This window comes from Odocoileus virginianus, chromosome 18 (assembly GCF_023699985.2).
Source record: "Odocoileus virginianus isolate 20LAN1187 ecotype Illinois chromosome 18, Ovbor_1.2, whole genome shotgun sequence".
NCBI lineage: Eukaryota > Metazoa > Chordata > Mammalia > Artiodactyla > Cervidae > Odocoileus > Odocoileus virginianus.
Window position 1 is genome coordinate 17,199,738 of NC_069691.1, and position 14,709 is coordinate 17,214,446.

A 14,709-nucleotide genomic window follows, 5' to 3' on the forward strand; every position below is an offset into this window, starting at 1 on the left:
AAAAAAAAAAAAAAGGTTACTCCTTCTTTTCACAAGCAGAATTCTTTTTCATAGATAAAATACTAAAACACAACAAAACATTTTAGGTTAAAAAAAAGAAAGAAGTACAAAGACTCTGACATACTGGCCCTGTTTTGTCATGGATCATGTTTAATAGCCTAGCAAGCTTTGTAAAAGATCCATTTTCAGTCTATGCAATATAGATAAATAAATATGACCTTGAGAGTTCTCATTTTCACATGCCACATTTTTCCCCTCAGAACAGTTTCAATAGTTATTGAACCAGCATTTAGTGTCCAGATAAGCCACCAAGAATAATCTTTGCCTTGGAGAGATCCCTGAGTGCTTCTCGCAGGCGTAAAATGTCTTGGGTAGAACTAATGAAGCAGATGGTTCAGAAATTTTCACTGGAGAGAATTTCTTCTCCACCTCCCCTCAGGCTCCCATGAACTGGTTCCCTTGCTGTGCTAAACTCCTGAACAAGGAGCAGCAGAAAGCTCAACATTTCCAGAGGAAAGATAAATCGAAGTCAGCTACTCCCAGACAGAGGATTCACCCCAGTGTCTGCCTCCCACTCCTTTTTCTTTACTCCCTCTCTGCTCCTTTCCTTCCAGCCGCCCACATCATCCTTCACAGAGTTGTAAGGTTCTGGTTATCTGAACTAACTTCCTCCCTTTGTCCCTCAGGCACAATTTGTTCTTTTCCAGAGTCAGAGCTCACTCCCCCAGCACCAGGTGGTCTGGCTGTGAGCAGGTGAAGTAAGCTGGGTATAATTAAAAAAAAAAAAAAAAAATTGAGGGGGTGGGGCAACAGTAAGCCCCTGTGATCAGCCTCCATTAAAACTTGGATTCAGAGAAGTGAATCTGACAGCTCCAGACTCCCAGCCGTGGGGCCCTCGATTAATTTCCATGCTCCAAGTCCAAGGTGAGGGAGAGAGGGATCTCCTGAACAAGCATCAGAGGTGCATTCACACTCAGCTCTTCTCCCCCAACTTCTCCACTTGGTTATATGGACATGAGATCTGTCACACCCTGCATATGCCAGCTCACTGAGTGCCTTAGACAACCATATCCCAACTTTAAAGGTGATGAAACTGAGGCACAGGAAGGGGAAGCAGTTCGCCCAAATTTTCACAGCCAAGGGTTGGTGGAGTCAGATAGGAACTGCTGTGCTTACTTGCTTAGTCGTGTCCGACTCTTTGCGAGCCCATCAACTATAGCCTGCCAGGCTCCTCTGTCCATGGGGATTCTCCAGGCAAAAATACTGGAGAAGGTTGCCATCTCCTCCTCCAGGGGATCTTCCCAACCCAGGGATTGAGCCCAGGTCTTCTGCATTGCAGGTGGATTCTTTACCATCTGAGCCACCAGGGAACTCCATGAATACTGGAGTGGGCAGCTTATCCCTCCTCCAGGGGATCTTCCTGATCCAGGAATCAGACTGGGGTCTCCTGCAGCAGGCAGATTCTTTACCAATTGAGCTACCAGGGAAGTTGTGTTACTCTAATATACAAGCAACTCCTCCAGCTCAACTCCAGAAAAATAAATGACCCAACCAAAAAATGGGCCAAAGAACTAAACAGACATTTCTCCAAAGAAGACATACAGATGGCTAAAAAACACATGAAAAGATGCTCAACATCACTCATCATCAGAGAAATGCAAATCAAAACCTCAATGAGGTACCATTACACGCCAGTCAGGATGGCTGCTATCCAAAAGTCTACAAGCAATAAATGCTGGAGAGGGTGTGGAGAAAGGGGAACCCTCTTACACACTTGGTGGGAATGCAAACTACTACAGCCGCTGTGAACAGTGTGGAGATTTCTTAAAAAACTGGAAATAGAACTGCCATATGACCCAGCAATCCCACTTCTGGGCATACACACTGAGGAAACCAGATTTGAAAGAGACACATGCACCCCAATGTTCATCGCAGCACTGTTTATCATAGCCAGGACAAGGAAGCAACCTAGATGCCCATCAGCAGACAAATGGATAAGGAAGCTGTGGTACATATACACCATGGAATATTACTCAGCCATTAAAAAGAATTCATTTGAATCAGTTCTAATGAGATGGGTGAAACTGGAGCCCATTATACAGAGTGAAGTGAGCCAGAAAGATAAAGACCATTACAGTATACTAACGCATATATATGGAATTTAGAAAGATGGTAATGATAACCCTATATGCAAAACAGAAAAAGAGACACAGATGTACAGAACAGACTTTTGGACTCTGTGGGAGAAGGCGAGGGTGGGATGTTTCGAGAGGACAGCATCAAAACATGTATATTATCAAGGGTGAAACAGATCACCAGCCCAGGTTGGATGCATGAGACAGGTGCTCGGGGCTGGTGCACTGGGAAGACCCAGAGGGATGGGGTGGGGAGGGAGGCGGGAGGGGGGAATGGGGATGGGGAATACATGTAAATCCATGGCTGATTCATGTCAATGTTTGGCAAAAACCACTACAATATTGTAAAGTAATTAGCCTCCAACTAATAAAAATAAATGGAAAAAAAAAAATAAAGTCAGTATCTTTTCCCCTTGGGCTGCCTCTCCATCTCCCTGATGGCACCACCTGCCCTGATCTCCCAAGACCAGGCTGGAGAGAGAGACTGAGTCGGATGCAGGGGCTACATGTGGCTGGGTTTGACATGTGCTCAGAGGTTTGGTGACTAAATATAGACAGCCATGAAATGTCTTGGCTATTGACTGTCTTCCCTCAGTTTTGGTCAGCTCGGGCCATTCTTGGTTTCCTTCATCCCTTTGAATCCCAAGTACAGACTGAGAAATGGATATGGGTGACTTAGGACACACTAGAATTCCACTCTGACTTGGCCACAACATCAATGACCTTATGGGTCAAGCTCATGGACATGCAGTCTGGGGCCACAGAGTGGCCTTACTGCCCTTCTTCTTCATGCCTTTCATTTCCACTCCTCCACCCCTGTCTCCTGGCTTGTGGTGGGTGGGGAGGGGCAAGGGTCTCTGTGTAACCCTGTTTCCGAGTCTGGTCTTCAGTACCTTCTTGACCCTCAGGCTCTAAGGACTGGCTTAGAATCTGCTGTTCATCGCTCTGTTTGGGAAGACAGCTACCAGGCAGAGTCTTGCAGGCAGCGGGGGTAGCCTCTCAGGCAGAGGTGCTGAAATCCCCGTGGGGCCTCTGGGTCCCCGTGAGTCATGTAGACTCAGAGGCCCTTCCAACCACCCCTGAACGCCCTAGCTTGGACCTTACATAATTACTCTTACAGTAGACTTTTTAAAAAGCTCTTTGTGTGCCTCATTGTGTCTCACTCTTTGTGACTGTTTGGACTATAGCCCACCAGGCTCCCTAGTCCCTGAGATTCTCCAGGCAAGAATACTGGAGTGGGTTGCCATGCCCTCCTCCAGGGTCTTCCCCATCCAGGGATCTAACCCAAGTCTCCCACGTCTCCTGCATCGCAGGAGGAGTCTTTACCTGCTGAGCCATCAGGGAAGCCTGGCTAAGCGTGTTCTGTTTTAAGATGACATTTCTTGGGTAAATTTTTTTGGGTCAAATATTACATACGCTTTACAGAAAATTTAGGAAAGAAAACAAAAGCACAAATAAGAAAAATAAGTATGTACTGCAATTCCATCAGCTGGAGATGATATTTAAAGATGTGTAACACTTCATCCATTGTTTGGGTGGGATGCCTATCTATGTTCACTTTTCTTTCTAAAAATGGAATCATATCCCATTTACCGTGTTACCTAACAACCACTTCTCTACTTTCTCCTTGGCAAGTCAACCCTGATTTTGTTCAACTATAGGACAGCCATGAGCCCAAGGGAAGACTGGGACCTTCTCTGGCCTGAGGAAATGCAACTTAACTGGTCTAGGTCATTCTGGAAAATTCTACTCATCTTTCCAGTGAATGGCTTGGGAACAAACATGTGGCAATATTTTGGCCAAACAGACAAGAAGGAAGTCTGTAGGGAACTTCTGGGAAAAGTTACTCTGCTCTTTGAAAAAAAAAAAAAGAAAAATCCAGTATTGCTTCAATGGTATCCTTGCATTCATTTCTTATGTCCTTAGTTTAAATTCCAGTTTAAATGTTCTGAAAAATTTTGAGACTTTTAATACATGTTCCAAATTGTCTAGCAGTTCTTATCAACATATTTTGTACTAACAATTAAAAATTCTCCATGTAAGGTCTGATTTCTCTTCTTTACAGTGAGCTATCAAAAGAACCATTATCAATAAGTATTATTCCTGCAAATGCAAACTTATTTTCCAACATGAGTTCTGTTTATGCAGAATATGTCTTCCAAAAAACATTAGTACTTTATATTTTTCAATCAAGTTACACTAAATTCAAATTATTAGAATCATAGGATCTAACTTCATATGATTCTAATAATATGAATTTAATGTAACATGGTTGAAAATTATAGACTAGATCCAAGTAAGGCCATATATTTGGGTGGATGGTGCTCAACACTGGCTATACACTTAGAATCACCTGGGGACTTTTAAATAAAAAAAACTTTTATAGAGATATAAGTCACATTCAATATATTATAAATAGAGTTAGCAATTTGATAAGTTTTAACATACATGCACATCCAGGAAACCACCAAAATCAAGATCATAAATATATTTATCAACTTCAAGTTGCAAGGCTTACTATCCTTGGTATTGCTTGCTGTCCACTGACTTGGAAATGACTGTTTCCTATACCTTACCTGTTTATTTAGTTGTCTCAGGTAAGAAGGAAAATCCACTCCCTCTTACTCCATCTTAGACTGAAGCAGATACTCTCCACCTGGGGAGTGTTGTAAAACAGCTTCTTGGTTTTATCCTAGAACAAATGAACTATAATTTGGGGAGGGGGATAAATTGTACTTCTTTGTATTTTTTCATTAAGGTATAATTTACATGCAATAAAATTCATACTTTTTAGCATATAGTTTTGTGAATTTTGGCCAGCGTATACACTCATGAAACTATCACCACAGTCATGATATAGACCAGTTCTCTGCCCTCTTCCAAATTCTTCTACTCTTTGTAGTCAAGCCTCCCATCGCCAACCACTAGCTCCTGGCAACCATCGATCCTGCCCCTTCCTATAGTATGAGTACATGGGCCAGAGTGGATGTTTGAACAAGGAAAACTGGCAGATGAAAGGTCTACAGTCAACAATACACACTGGCTCCTGTGAAGGAACCCAGGAGTAAGCGCTCTTGGTCAAAGCTGTAGTTTGCCCCTTAGCCTGATGAGCAGCTATGGTCTCCAGCTGGGTTTCTTGGGACCAGAACGGCCATCATAATCAAAGTCCATTTAAGGCCCTATGACTGTTAACAACACCATGAACATTAAGTACCTCTTGGTCCCTCCATTCTTTCCTCTCTCTGTTCAGCATTTACATGCTCTATATTCTTATCATGTCTCCTGGGCCACCAATCTATATATCCACACTTCCTATTTCCTTTCCTTGTCTTCTAAAGCAGCACTGATTTTTCTTAAATAATACACAAATGCATACCATGAGGTATATGTGTCTTTTTGAATTACGGATAAAGAAGATGTGGTACATATACACAATGGAATATTACTCAGCCATAAAAGGGGGGGAAATGGGTCATTTGGAGTAACGTGGATGGACCTAGAATCTGTCAAACCGAGTGAAGTAAGTCAGAAAAACAAATATCATATATTAATGCTTATAGATGGAATCTAGAAAATGGTAGAGATGAACCTATTTGCAGGGCAGGAATAGTGATGCAGACATAGAGAACAGACTTGTGGACACAGTGGGGGGAAGAGAGGGTGGGACGCACTGACTGAGTAGCGCTGACATATTTACACTGACTATTTACCCATATTTACACTAGCAGGTGCAAAATAGATGACTAGTGGGATGCTACTGTATAACACAAGGAGCCCAGCTCAATGCTCTGTGATGACCGAGAGCAGTGGGGTGGGGGTGGCAGGCGGGAAGTTCATGAGGGAGGGGATAAAGTGTACTTAAGCTGATTTACCTCGTGGTAGAGCAAAAACCAACACAACATCACAAAGCAATTATACTTCAATAAAAATGCATCTTATGATGTGGCATACATCAATGCCATCTTTCATGTGTCCCCATAGTAACAAAGATACAGAACTGCCCCTCCTTGTGAGGAGAGGCCTCACTCAGAGGATGTGAGACACAGGATTGGATCCTGAAGACAGGAGTGGAGCAACACTGTAACCGTGGGAAATAACAAGCTTGATAATTACAAGCGGCTTGCTTGGGTCTCCCAAGAGTCTTATGAAGGTGGTTATTCTTATTCCATTTTCCCTTGAGGAACAAGCACAGAGAAAGGAAACAATTGGTCAAGGCATTCAGAAGGGCTTAGTACTTCTGGCTTCATATTACATATGAATCCACTTCTTTACATATTACAATGGGGATTAAATCATCTCCACCTTCTCCAAGTTCTTTACAAAGATAAATGGTTCTAAGGAGAGCAAAGTGTCTGGAGACAGGGTTGATGAGGTGAAAGGGAAGAATTCTCACGCTTTCTCCAGTCATGTGCTCAGATTCACAGAACACCAATGACTACATCCAAAGAAATTCTCTCTGCATTTGGCAACTGTTTCCTCATCCTGTAAAGTCAATAAAGCTTATAAAGAATAAGCTGCTAGAGGTGAGTGATCAGTTGAGAAGGGCAAAACCAGTTGTCAGCCACTCCTGGGTTTAGGTGATCCAGGGCTTAGATCTGAAATGTGGAAGCAGCTACCAGTTGTTGGGTCCCCACCCAAACTGAGAACAAAGATTTCAACATAACAAGTGTTTCAGACTTTCAGAATTCTCAGCCATAGACAAGTTTGGCCCTTCACATAGAGGCTTCCATCCACTTTGCAAGTCAATCTTCCTTCAGTCTCTTCCCCTCTCTGGGCTGTAACCCAGGACAGTGGCTCTCAGAGTGCAGTCCCTGGACCAGAGTATCAGCATTACTTAGGAATCTCTTTTACAATTAATTGAGGTAAAAAATGACATAACATCAAATTGACCATTTTAAAGAGTACCACTCATCCTCATGTAGTACTTTCTTAGTACTGTGCAACTATCCCCCTCTACCTAGTCCCAAAACATTTCCATCATTCCGAAAGGAAAGCCTGTGCCCAGTAAGCAGTCACTCCTTCCACCCCCCACCCCCAACCCCCACCCCTCAGCCCCCGGCAACCATTAATCACTTTCTGCCTCTGTGGACTTGCCAGTTCTGGACATTGCACAGAAATGGAGTCATGCAATATGTGATGTTTTGTGGCTGGCTTCTCTCACTTAGTATAATGTTCTTGAGGTTCATCCAGGTTGTAGCATGTGTTAACACTTCATTTATTTCTATAGTTCTAAGAACTTTTTAGAAATGTAAATATCCTGCCTCACACAGCCCTAGTGCATGAGAAGCTCTGAGCCCTCTTTTGGTTCCTTGAATGCATCCTAGCATCTAAGAACTCCTGATTTAGGAGATGTCAGCACAGGCTCTTTAACTTGGAAGGCAGTTGTTGGGTTCCTAAATCCAGGATTTTGTTATTCTGCCCAAAAGCCTGCGACAACATCAATGTTTCAGAACCAAAATGTTTCTGCCTTTTTCTTGAGTTGTAGGAGAGGGTTGTCAGGATCGGCCAATTTCATTCCTTATCTTAAAAAACAAACTGAACATCTAGAGCACATTCTTTCAAAATAATCCCAGACTAGCTACAATCTCTTGATGTTAACTTCACCCTTTTGCATTCTATTCCCATCCTATTTATAGAATGGTTAGTTTCTTCTGGAACATCTCCAAAGGTTCCTTCTGTTACTCAGGCTGCACAGTGTAGGTGCTGCGAACAGGACCGGCCCCGCTGGTACCTTCCTTCACTCCCTCTTTGGGGACAGCACACAGTCATTCCTGTGAACACGCCTCATCTCAATCCAGGAGCCCACTTAACGGCTTTCAGTTGCCCTGAACCCAAAAGGCATTTCTTTAGTTTGATACCCAAATTCTGAATTTCTTTGGTATATTCCCCTCATGGTTGCTTGTGCAGCCCACCTGACCCTCTGCTAACAATTTGTCGGTTTAGGAAGAAGAGCTGTCCTGGGTGGCATAGGAACCTGTGGTAGGAAACACAAAGAACTGAGACCCAAATAACTGGGTTTCAGGGCTGACTTGACTCATGTTCTCCTTCACTCAACAAACACAGAATTTGCTGAAGACTGTGTAGACTAGCTGCTAGGTGAGAACACAGCAGTGGGCAAGACTGGCAATGCCCCCCTCCACTCCCAATTTTGGGAGCATAAAAGTCTAGTGCAAGGTCCAAACAAGCAAAGAGGCCATTTCAGCACCATGTGAGGAGGTGCTGTGGGGCGTGTTGGTGAGACACTATGGCGGATGCTCCAATGGCGGCAGTGGAAGTGGCTGTGGTGGTTGTGTTAGGGGAAGCACGCTGACTGAAATCGCCCACCCTGGCCAGACACCATGGTAACCATTTGCATGAGTTGTTTTACAACAGGAGGTCCTGCTAAGAAACACGGAACTAATAAGCCAGCACCAACTGGAAGAGTTTGGGAAAGGTCAAAAGAAGACCCCATGTGTCTGGTCACCTCCCAGAATCCTTCTCTCTGGCATCCATCTTGGCTGAGCACTGTGAGTCGGAATGATGGGCAGAGACAACCTAGAAAGTAACCCCATCACCATAAAACCCGAGACTGTGAACCACGTGGCAGAGCAGTTCTCCCAGTTTCCCTTACCCTCCTGCTCTCCGCCCAGGCGCCCCTTCCCAACAAAACCTCTTGCTTTCTCAGCACATGTGTCTCCTTGGACAATTCATTTCTGAAGGTTCGACACGAGCCCACTTTGGGGCCCTGGAAGGGGTCCCCCTTCCTACAACAGTTCAGGAGAGGTCAAAGAAGACTCTGAGGAGAAAGAGAGGGATATGTTTAGACATGAAGGATGAGTTAGCAGAACAGGATGTCAGGTGGGATGGGGGTAGTTCAGTTGGAAAGAACATTCCAGAGAGCAGAGATGGCACATGCACAGGCTGGGAGGGGCAAGGAGTGTGTGTCTTGCTAGGAACTAGAAGGATTGTGAAGCCGCCGGACTGTCGTGTCAGGGCTGGCCCTGCTGAGATACAGGGTTAGCAAGAGAAGAGTCTACAGAGCCCATTGAGAACCAGGGAAGCCATCGCCTCCTTGTCGGTAAACTCGGCGGGAACCCACAGCAGGGTTAAAGCTGAGTTGTGATTTGACCTGCTGTGTGTTTCCATGATCACGTGGACTATGTAAGGGGAGTGAACTGGAGGGAATGAGAAAGGAGACTGCAAATCCAGTCAAGGGGCTCTTGCACCTGGGGCCTCTCATACCACTGCTTCTGGGCATGTAAATTCAATGCGTTGGAGAGAAGTTTGAGAAGGTCTAGTAAAGTCAAAGATATGTGTGCTCTGTGATCCAGAAAGCTTCATCATAAGAAGTTTAAGGAAGATGTTCATAACTATATTCTTTGAAATAAAAAATAGAAGCAATTTAAGTGTCCATCAGTAGGAGAATGGATAAAATGTGATACATTAAACATGCTATATTTATATGATGGATTTTATTCAGGAGTTAAGATGAATGAAACGGGGCTGGATTTATCAAACTAAAAAATCTCGAAAGCATAATGTTGAACAAAGAGCCATGCATGGTATGCAGAAATGCAGGTACAACTTAACATCCTGTACTTAAAAGTTTGTAAGGTCTACCATTACTTTACCCATCCTTAAGAGAAAAAAATGCTGATAACTAAACTATGACAAAATGCTTTCTTGTCACTTATTAGATACTTTATACTTGATTAGACAATGTTTTATACCATATATTACTCTCTGCATGCATAAAAAGGGGAAATAGAAATGAAATAAATCAGTTATGGGTTCCCCCAACTTTTGCACATATAAATCCTAACTCTTCTAAATTCTCTTGACTTGAAGTCACAGATGTCTGTGTTTCCCAAATAATAAATCCTCCATCCAACTACAGGATAGGTGATAAGGCATTCTTAAGTAACTCATAAGAAAACTCACAGTCATTGTCACTGGGCCCTTAAGCTATTTTCACAGTTAGGTATAGCTAAGCTTTAGAGTCCTCCTTCTATAACATGGCTGGATGGTTCTGATTTATCATCACCTCCACAATCTCCTCACAATCACTTGATTCCTGAAGGGGAAGAGTGCCCCAACTAATGTCTCCACAATTTTCAGCAAGTTTGGTCCTGCTGCTTTTGGATGTCCAGGCAATAGGGCATGATTGCCACCTAGCTATTGGAAGGTATCATCAGTTATAAGAGCATCATGATTTCAGAGATATTCAAATGCAAAAATAGATGTGTGCTGTACATTTTGGAGGATAAGTTAAAAACAAGAGAGTTTTAGCAAACCTACTTGACTTCACAGTCACACTACATCCTCCCATCCAGCTTCGTAACGAAACCAACATTTTGATATCACTTATGGGTGGAATCTAAAAAAATGATACAAATGAACTTACAAAACAGAAACTGACTCACAGACACAGAAAACAAACTTATGGTTACCAGAGGGGAAAGGGAGGGGAAGGGATAAATTAGGAATTTGGGATTAGCAGATACAAATTACTATATATAAAACAGATAACGAACAAGATCGTAGTATACAGGAAACTATATTCAATAAACTATATTGGAATAAACTATAATGGGAAAAAAATGTGTGCTTTAGAAATGAGGAAATATGGTAGTTGTCATTTATGAATAAAAATATATTTATAAACCATAAAAACTATGTGTAGAAATAATAAACATAATTTAAAGACTGCTGCTGGTGGCAATCTGCTGTATGATACAGGGAGCTCAAACCTGGTACTCTGTGATAACCTAGAGACATGGAAATGGGGTGGGGGGTGGGAGGTGGGAGAAAGCTTCAAGAGGGAAGTTGTGTATATATACCTATGGCTGATTCATGTTGATATATGGAAGAAACCAACACAGTATTGTAAAGCAATTATCCTCCAATTAAAAATAAATAAGTAAAAAATAAAAATAATAAAGACAGCTGCCATCACAGAGATACGGTGGTGGTGATACGGAAACAGAGGGCATGTTATGGGGACAGATGTACACTGGGGCTTCCAATCAATTGTTCACATTCCCATCTTTAAGCTTGGCTGTGTCACATGGGTGGGTTATTTGTATTACTTACCACACTTTCTGTAAGACAACTATTTCACAAGAAAAGTCTTCCCTGCTGTCTCAGCTGGTAAAGAATCTGCCTGCAATGCAGGAGACCTGGGTTCGATCCCTGGGTTGGGAAGATCACCTGGAGAAAGGAAGTGCTACCCACTCCAGTACTCTGGCCTAGAGAATTCCATGGACTGTCTAGTCCATGGGGTCGCAAAGAGTTGGAAACAACTGAGCTTCTTTCACTTTTACTTTAAAAAAAAATGAGACTGCCACACTAGCACTAATTCTGTTCATAATCACTGTGTGAGTCAGGGAACGTGTACAACTTCGGCTTTCTATTCTATTAACGCATGGTAAAGAGGGTCACACCTCTTCTCCTGCCTCAGAGGAATTCTGGGTTGCTGTGAAGGTCAACATTGCAAGCGCTTGTGCAATCCCTTGTTAAACCATAACGCACAGTAGAGAAAGGTTACCAAGACGGTCATCTCACAAGTTTGCCAAGCCTCCTATCAGGGATGTGTGGGAGGTGCTCACAGCAATGGCCCCACGGGACTGGGGCCCCCTCTGTCTACACCCCGTTTGCAGTATGACTCTGCTCCTCCTCCCATCAAACGGGGAGCCTGTTTCTCCACTCCTAAGCTCTGGGCTGGCCTTGGCACCTGCTGTGATCAACAGACTATGGTGACAGTGACACGGCAAGGGCCAGAGCCTAGACCTCGACATGCAGGTGTCTTCCACTGGAACTCTTCAGGTTCCTGAGACACCCCCACCTCTCACCAGGCTGGGAAGCCCAGTCTAGCCTACTGGAGAACGAAAAGTTGAGAGGAGCCAAGAAGCCCGGCCAACAGCCAGTACCAACCGCCAAACACGAGTCAGGCCATCTTGAACCTTCCAGTCCCACTGACCCTCCGGTCAAATGCTGCCAACCAACAGAATTAATCCCCCTGATGATCTACAGAACCCTGAGAAGTGGTCATCAGGGTCTTTAAGTCACCATGTTTCAGGGTGGTTTGTTTTGCAGAGTCGGGTACACTGACCTGTGACTGAAAGTTTGGTTTAGTCTATTCTGCTGATGACAATGCCTTTGCCATTTTGTAAATTGAACAGTAAGTAATTATTAAGCACTTACTCTACATCTGGTCCCATCACTTCATGGGAAATAGATGGGGAAACAGTGGCAGACTTTATTTTGGGGAGCTCCAAAATCACTGCAGATGGTTATTGTAGCCATAAAATTAAAAGATGCTTATTCCTTGGAAGGAAAGTTATGACCAAGCTAGATAGCATATTAAAAAGCAGAGACATTACTTTGCCAACAAAGGTCTGTCTAGTCAAGGCAATGGTTTTTCCAGTGGTCAGGTATGGGTGTGAGAGTTGGACTGTGAAGAAAGCTGAGCACCGAAAAATTGATGCTTTTGAACTGTGGTGTTGGAGAAGACCCTTGAGAGTCCCTTGGACTGCAAGGAGATCCAACCAGTCCATCCTAAAGGAGATCAGTCCTGGGTGTTCATTGGAAGGACTGATGCTGAAGCTGAAACTCCAATACTTTGGCCACCTCATGCCAAGAGTTGACTCACTGGAAAAGACCCTGATGCTGGGAGGGATTGTGGGCAGGAGGAGAAAGGGACGACAGAGGATGAGATGGCTGGATAGCATCACCAACTCGATGGACATGAGTTTGAGTAAACTCCAGGAGTTGGTGATGGACAGGGAGGCCTAACGTGCTGCAATTCATGGGGTTGCAAAGAGTCGGACACAACTGAGCGACTGAACTGAACTGAACTGTGTTGGTTATGGGGTATGTGCTGTGAAGACTACCAAAAAAGGACTATAGATAAATGGCTCAGCTGCAGCACAAACAAGAACTGTAACCTTGTTAGGAAAAGAAGATGTAAATGATAGAAAGTTAAATAAGAATGTGCTAAATTGAGAAAGATGTGCTCTGCAGAGGAAAGTGAACACTTTCTTATTATGCAGCAGAAACTCTGGCTTAGTTCATAGAACCCTCACAACAACTCTATAAGGCAGGTACTGTGATTATTCCCATTTTACAGGTAAGGAAACTGAGGAAGTTGCAGGGAAGTAAGCTGTCCTGAGTCACATAGCCAGCAAGTGGTCGGCCCTGGCCTGGGAACTGGCAGCCTGACAGCAAAGCTCACGTGTGCCCTAGACTAGACAAATGACAGCAAGGCTATGCTGTGAGGATGCGGGGACAGATGCTTTGGGCAGAGGCAGGGGGAGGGGGAGGTTTCCTAGGTGAGAGAGACCTCAGCTGGCCTTGGAGGTTGGGTGGGAGTTGGAGTGGAATTTAGAAGGTTGCAGGCAGAGATCAAGGTGTATACACGTGGGGGGTTTGGAGCCCCATGAGAAGCTGAGCCCAGCTGGGTCAGGACCTGCCTCCCTCCAACCAAGGAGTCTGTGACTACCCTTCCAGGCCACTTACACCCCAGTGAGACCCCCACTGCCTGACTGAGGGGACTCCCAGGAGAGATGGGCTGGGAGGAGCTTGGAAAGTGGAAGTATCATTCCCACTTGGAAAGTGGCAGTATCTCAGGGTGGGATACAGGGGCAGGACAGAACCAGGAAACATGGATGGGGGGCCTCCAGGGCTGCCAGAATTGTCAGCTGGGGTGAGGAGGAGGCAGTGAGTTGAGGAGTCGTCGTCATCCTGCTGCCCTGCGGAGCCCACGTCCATTTTGCCAAGTCAGAAGACTCCCCGTTTCCCTGGGACCTGTGGGGTGGACTTGCTTCTTATGTCCTTGTGTGCACCCAGACCATCTTTTCCTGCTGTTTTATATTAGCAACAGCCAGCAAAATTATTTCTGCCAAAACCTATGCTATGACTCTAGAGGGAGAGGTGTGTTCTGAGATGCTTTTGAAATTCTCCTAAACAACCTGTGAGTTATGATGGAACATTTTAATAAGAATCCAGTTCTTGTTGTTGTATGTATTCTCGGTTAAGCTATATAATTTCACCTTATAAATGCGCTTTTACCGGTGGGGTGCTGATGGGGGTTGCTGGCTGCTCGCTGATGTAGTTACTGTTCCTGAGAAGGACCCAGGAAAAGCAGAGACCATAGAAGCATCATCTGGCTTCACCACTCACTCACCCCCACTCCCACCCCCGCAACACTGAATTGCTCACAGCCTGTGGGAATTCAGGAAAGGCTTCCAGCGAAGAGGCATTTGAAATGGGCCTTGGAGGATGGAGATTTTGATGGGTGAGGCCAGAGGAAAGAGTTTACCTGCTTATGGATAAACTGAGCAATGGCCAGGGACCCCGCACATGCAGGGAGTGAGAAAAAAAATCTATATAAGAACAGATTTGGGGAAAGAGAATAAGATGGGACATGTCAGACGGCTGGGTTGGCATTGGGGACCAGGGCCTTGAATGGATAGTTGGGAAACATGGACTTGCCTTCTGAAAGCAAGATGACAAACACAACATCTCGTGAAAGTAGCAATTATTCCTGCTTGTTCTTAATTCAACCTGTGAATCTGGATAAGTATAGACAGATAAA

General features: G+C 44.3%; 1 long non-coding RNA gene across 3 annotated transcripts in view; it reads right to left on the minus strand.

The window, feature by feature from the left end:
• Positions 1-6,244: 6,244 nt before the first annotated feature.
• The window catches only part of LOC110149917 (uncharacterized), a 54,313-nt gene continuing 45,848 nt past the window's right edge, over positions 6,245-14,709 (minus strand). For all 3 annotated transcript variants that reach the window (XR_011492679.1, XR_002317574.2, XR_002317572.2), the window contains one exon: positions 6,245-6,309. This is a non-coding gene — a long non-coding RNA (uncharacterized lncRNA). The remainder of the gene's footprint in view (positions 6,310-14,709) is intronic.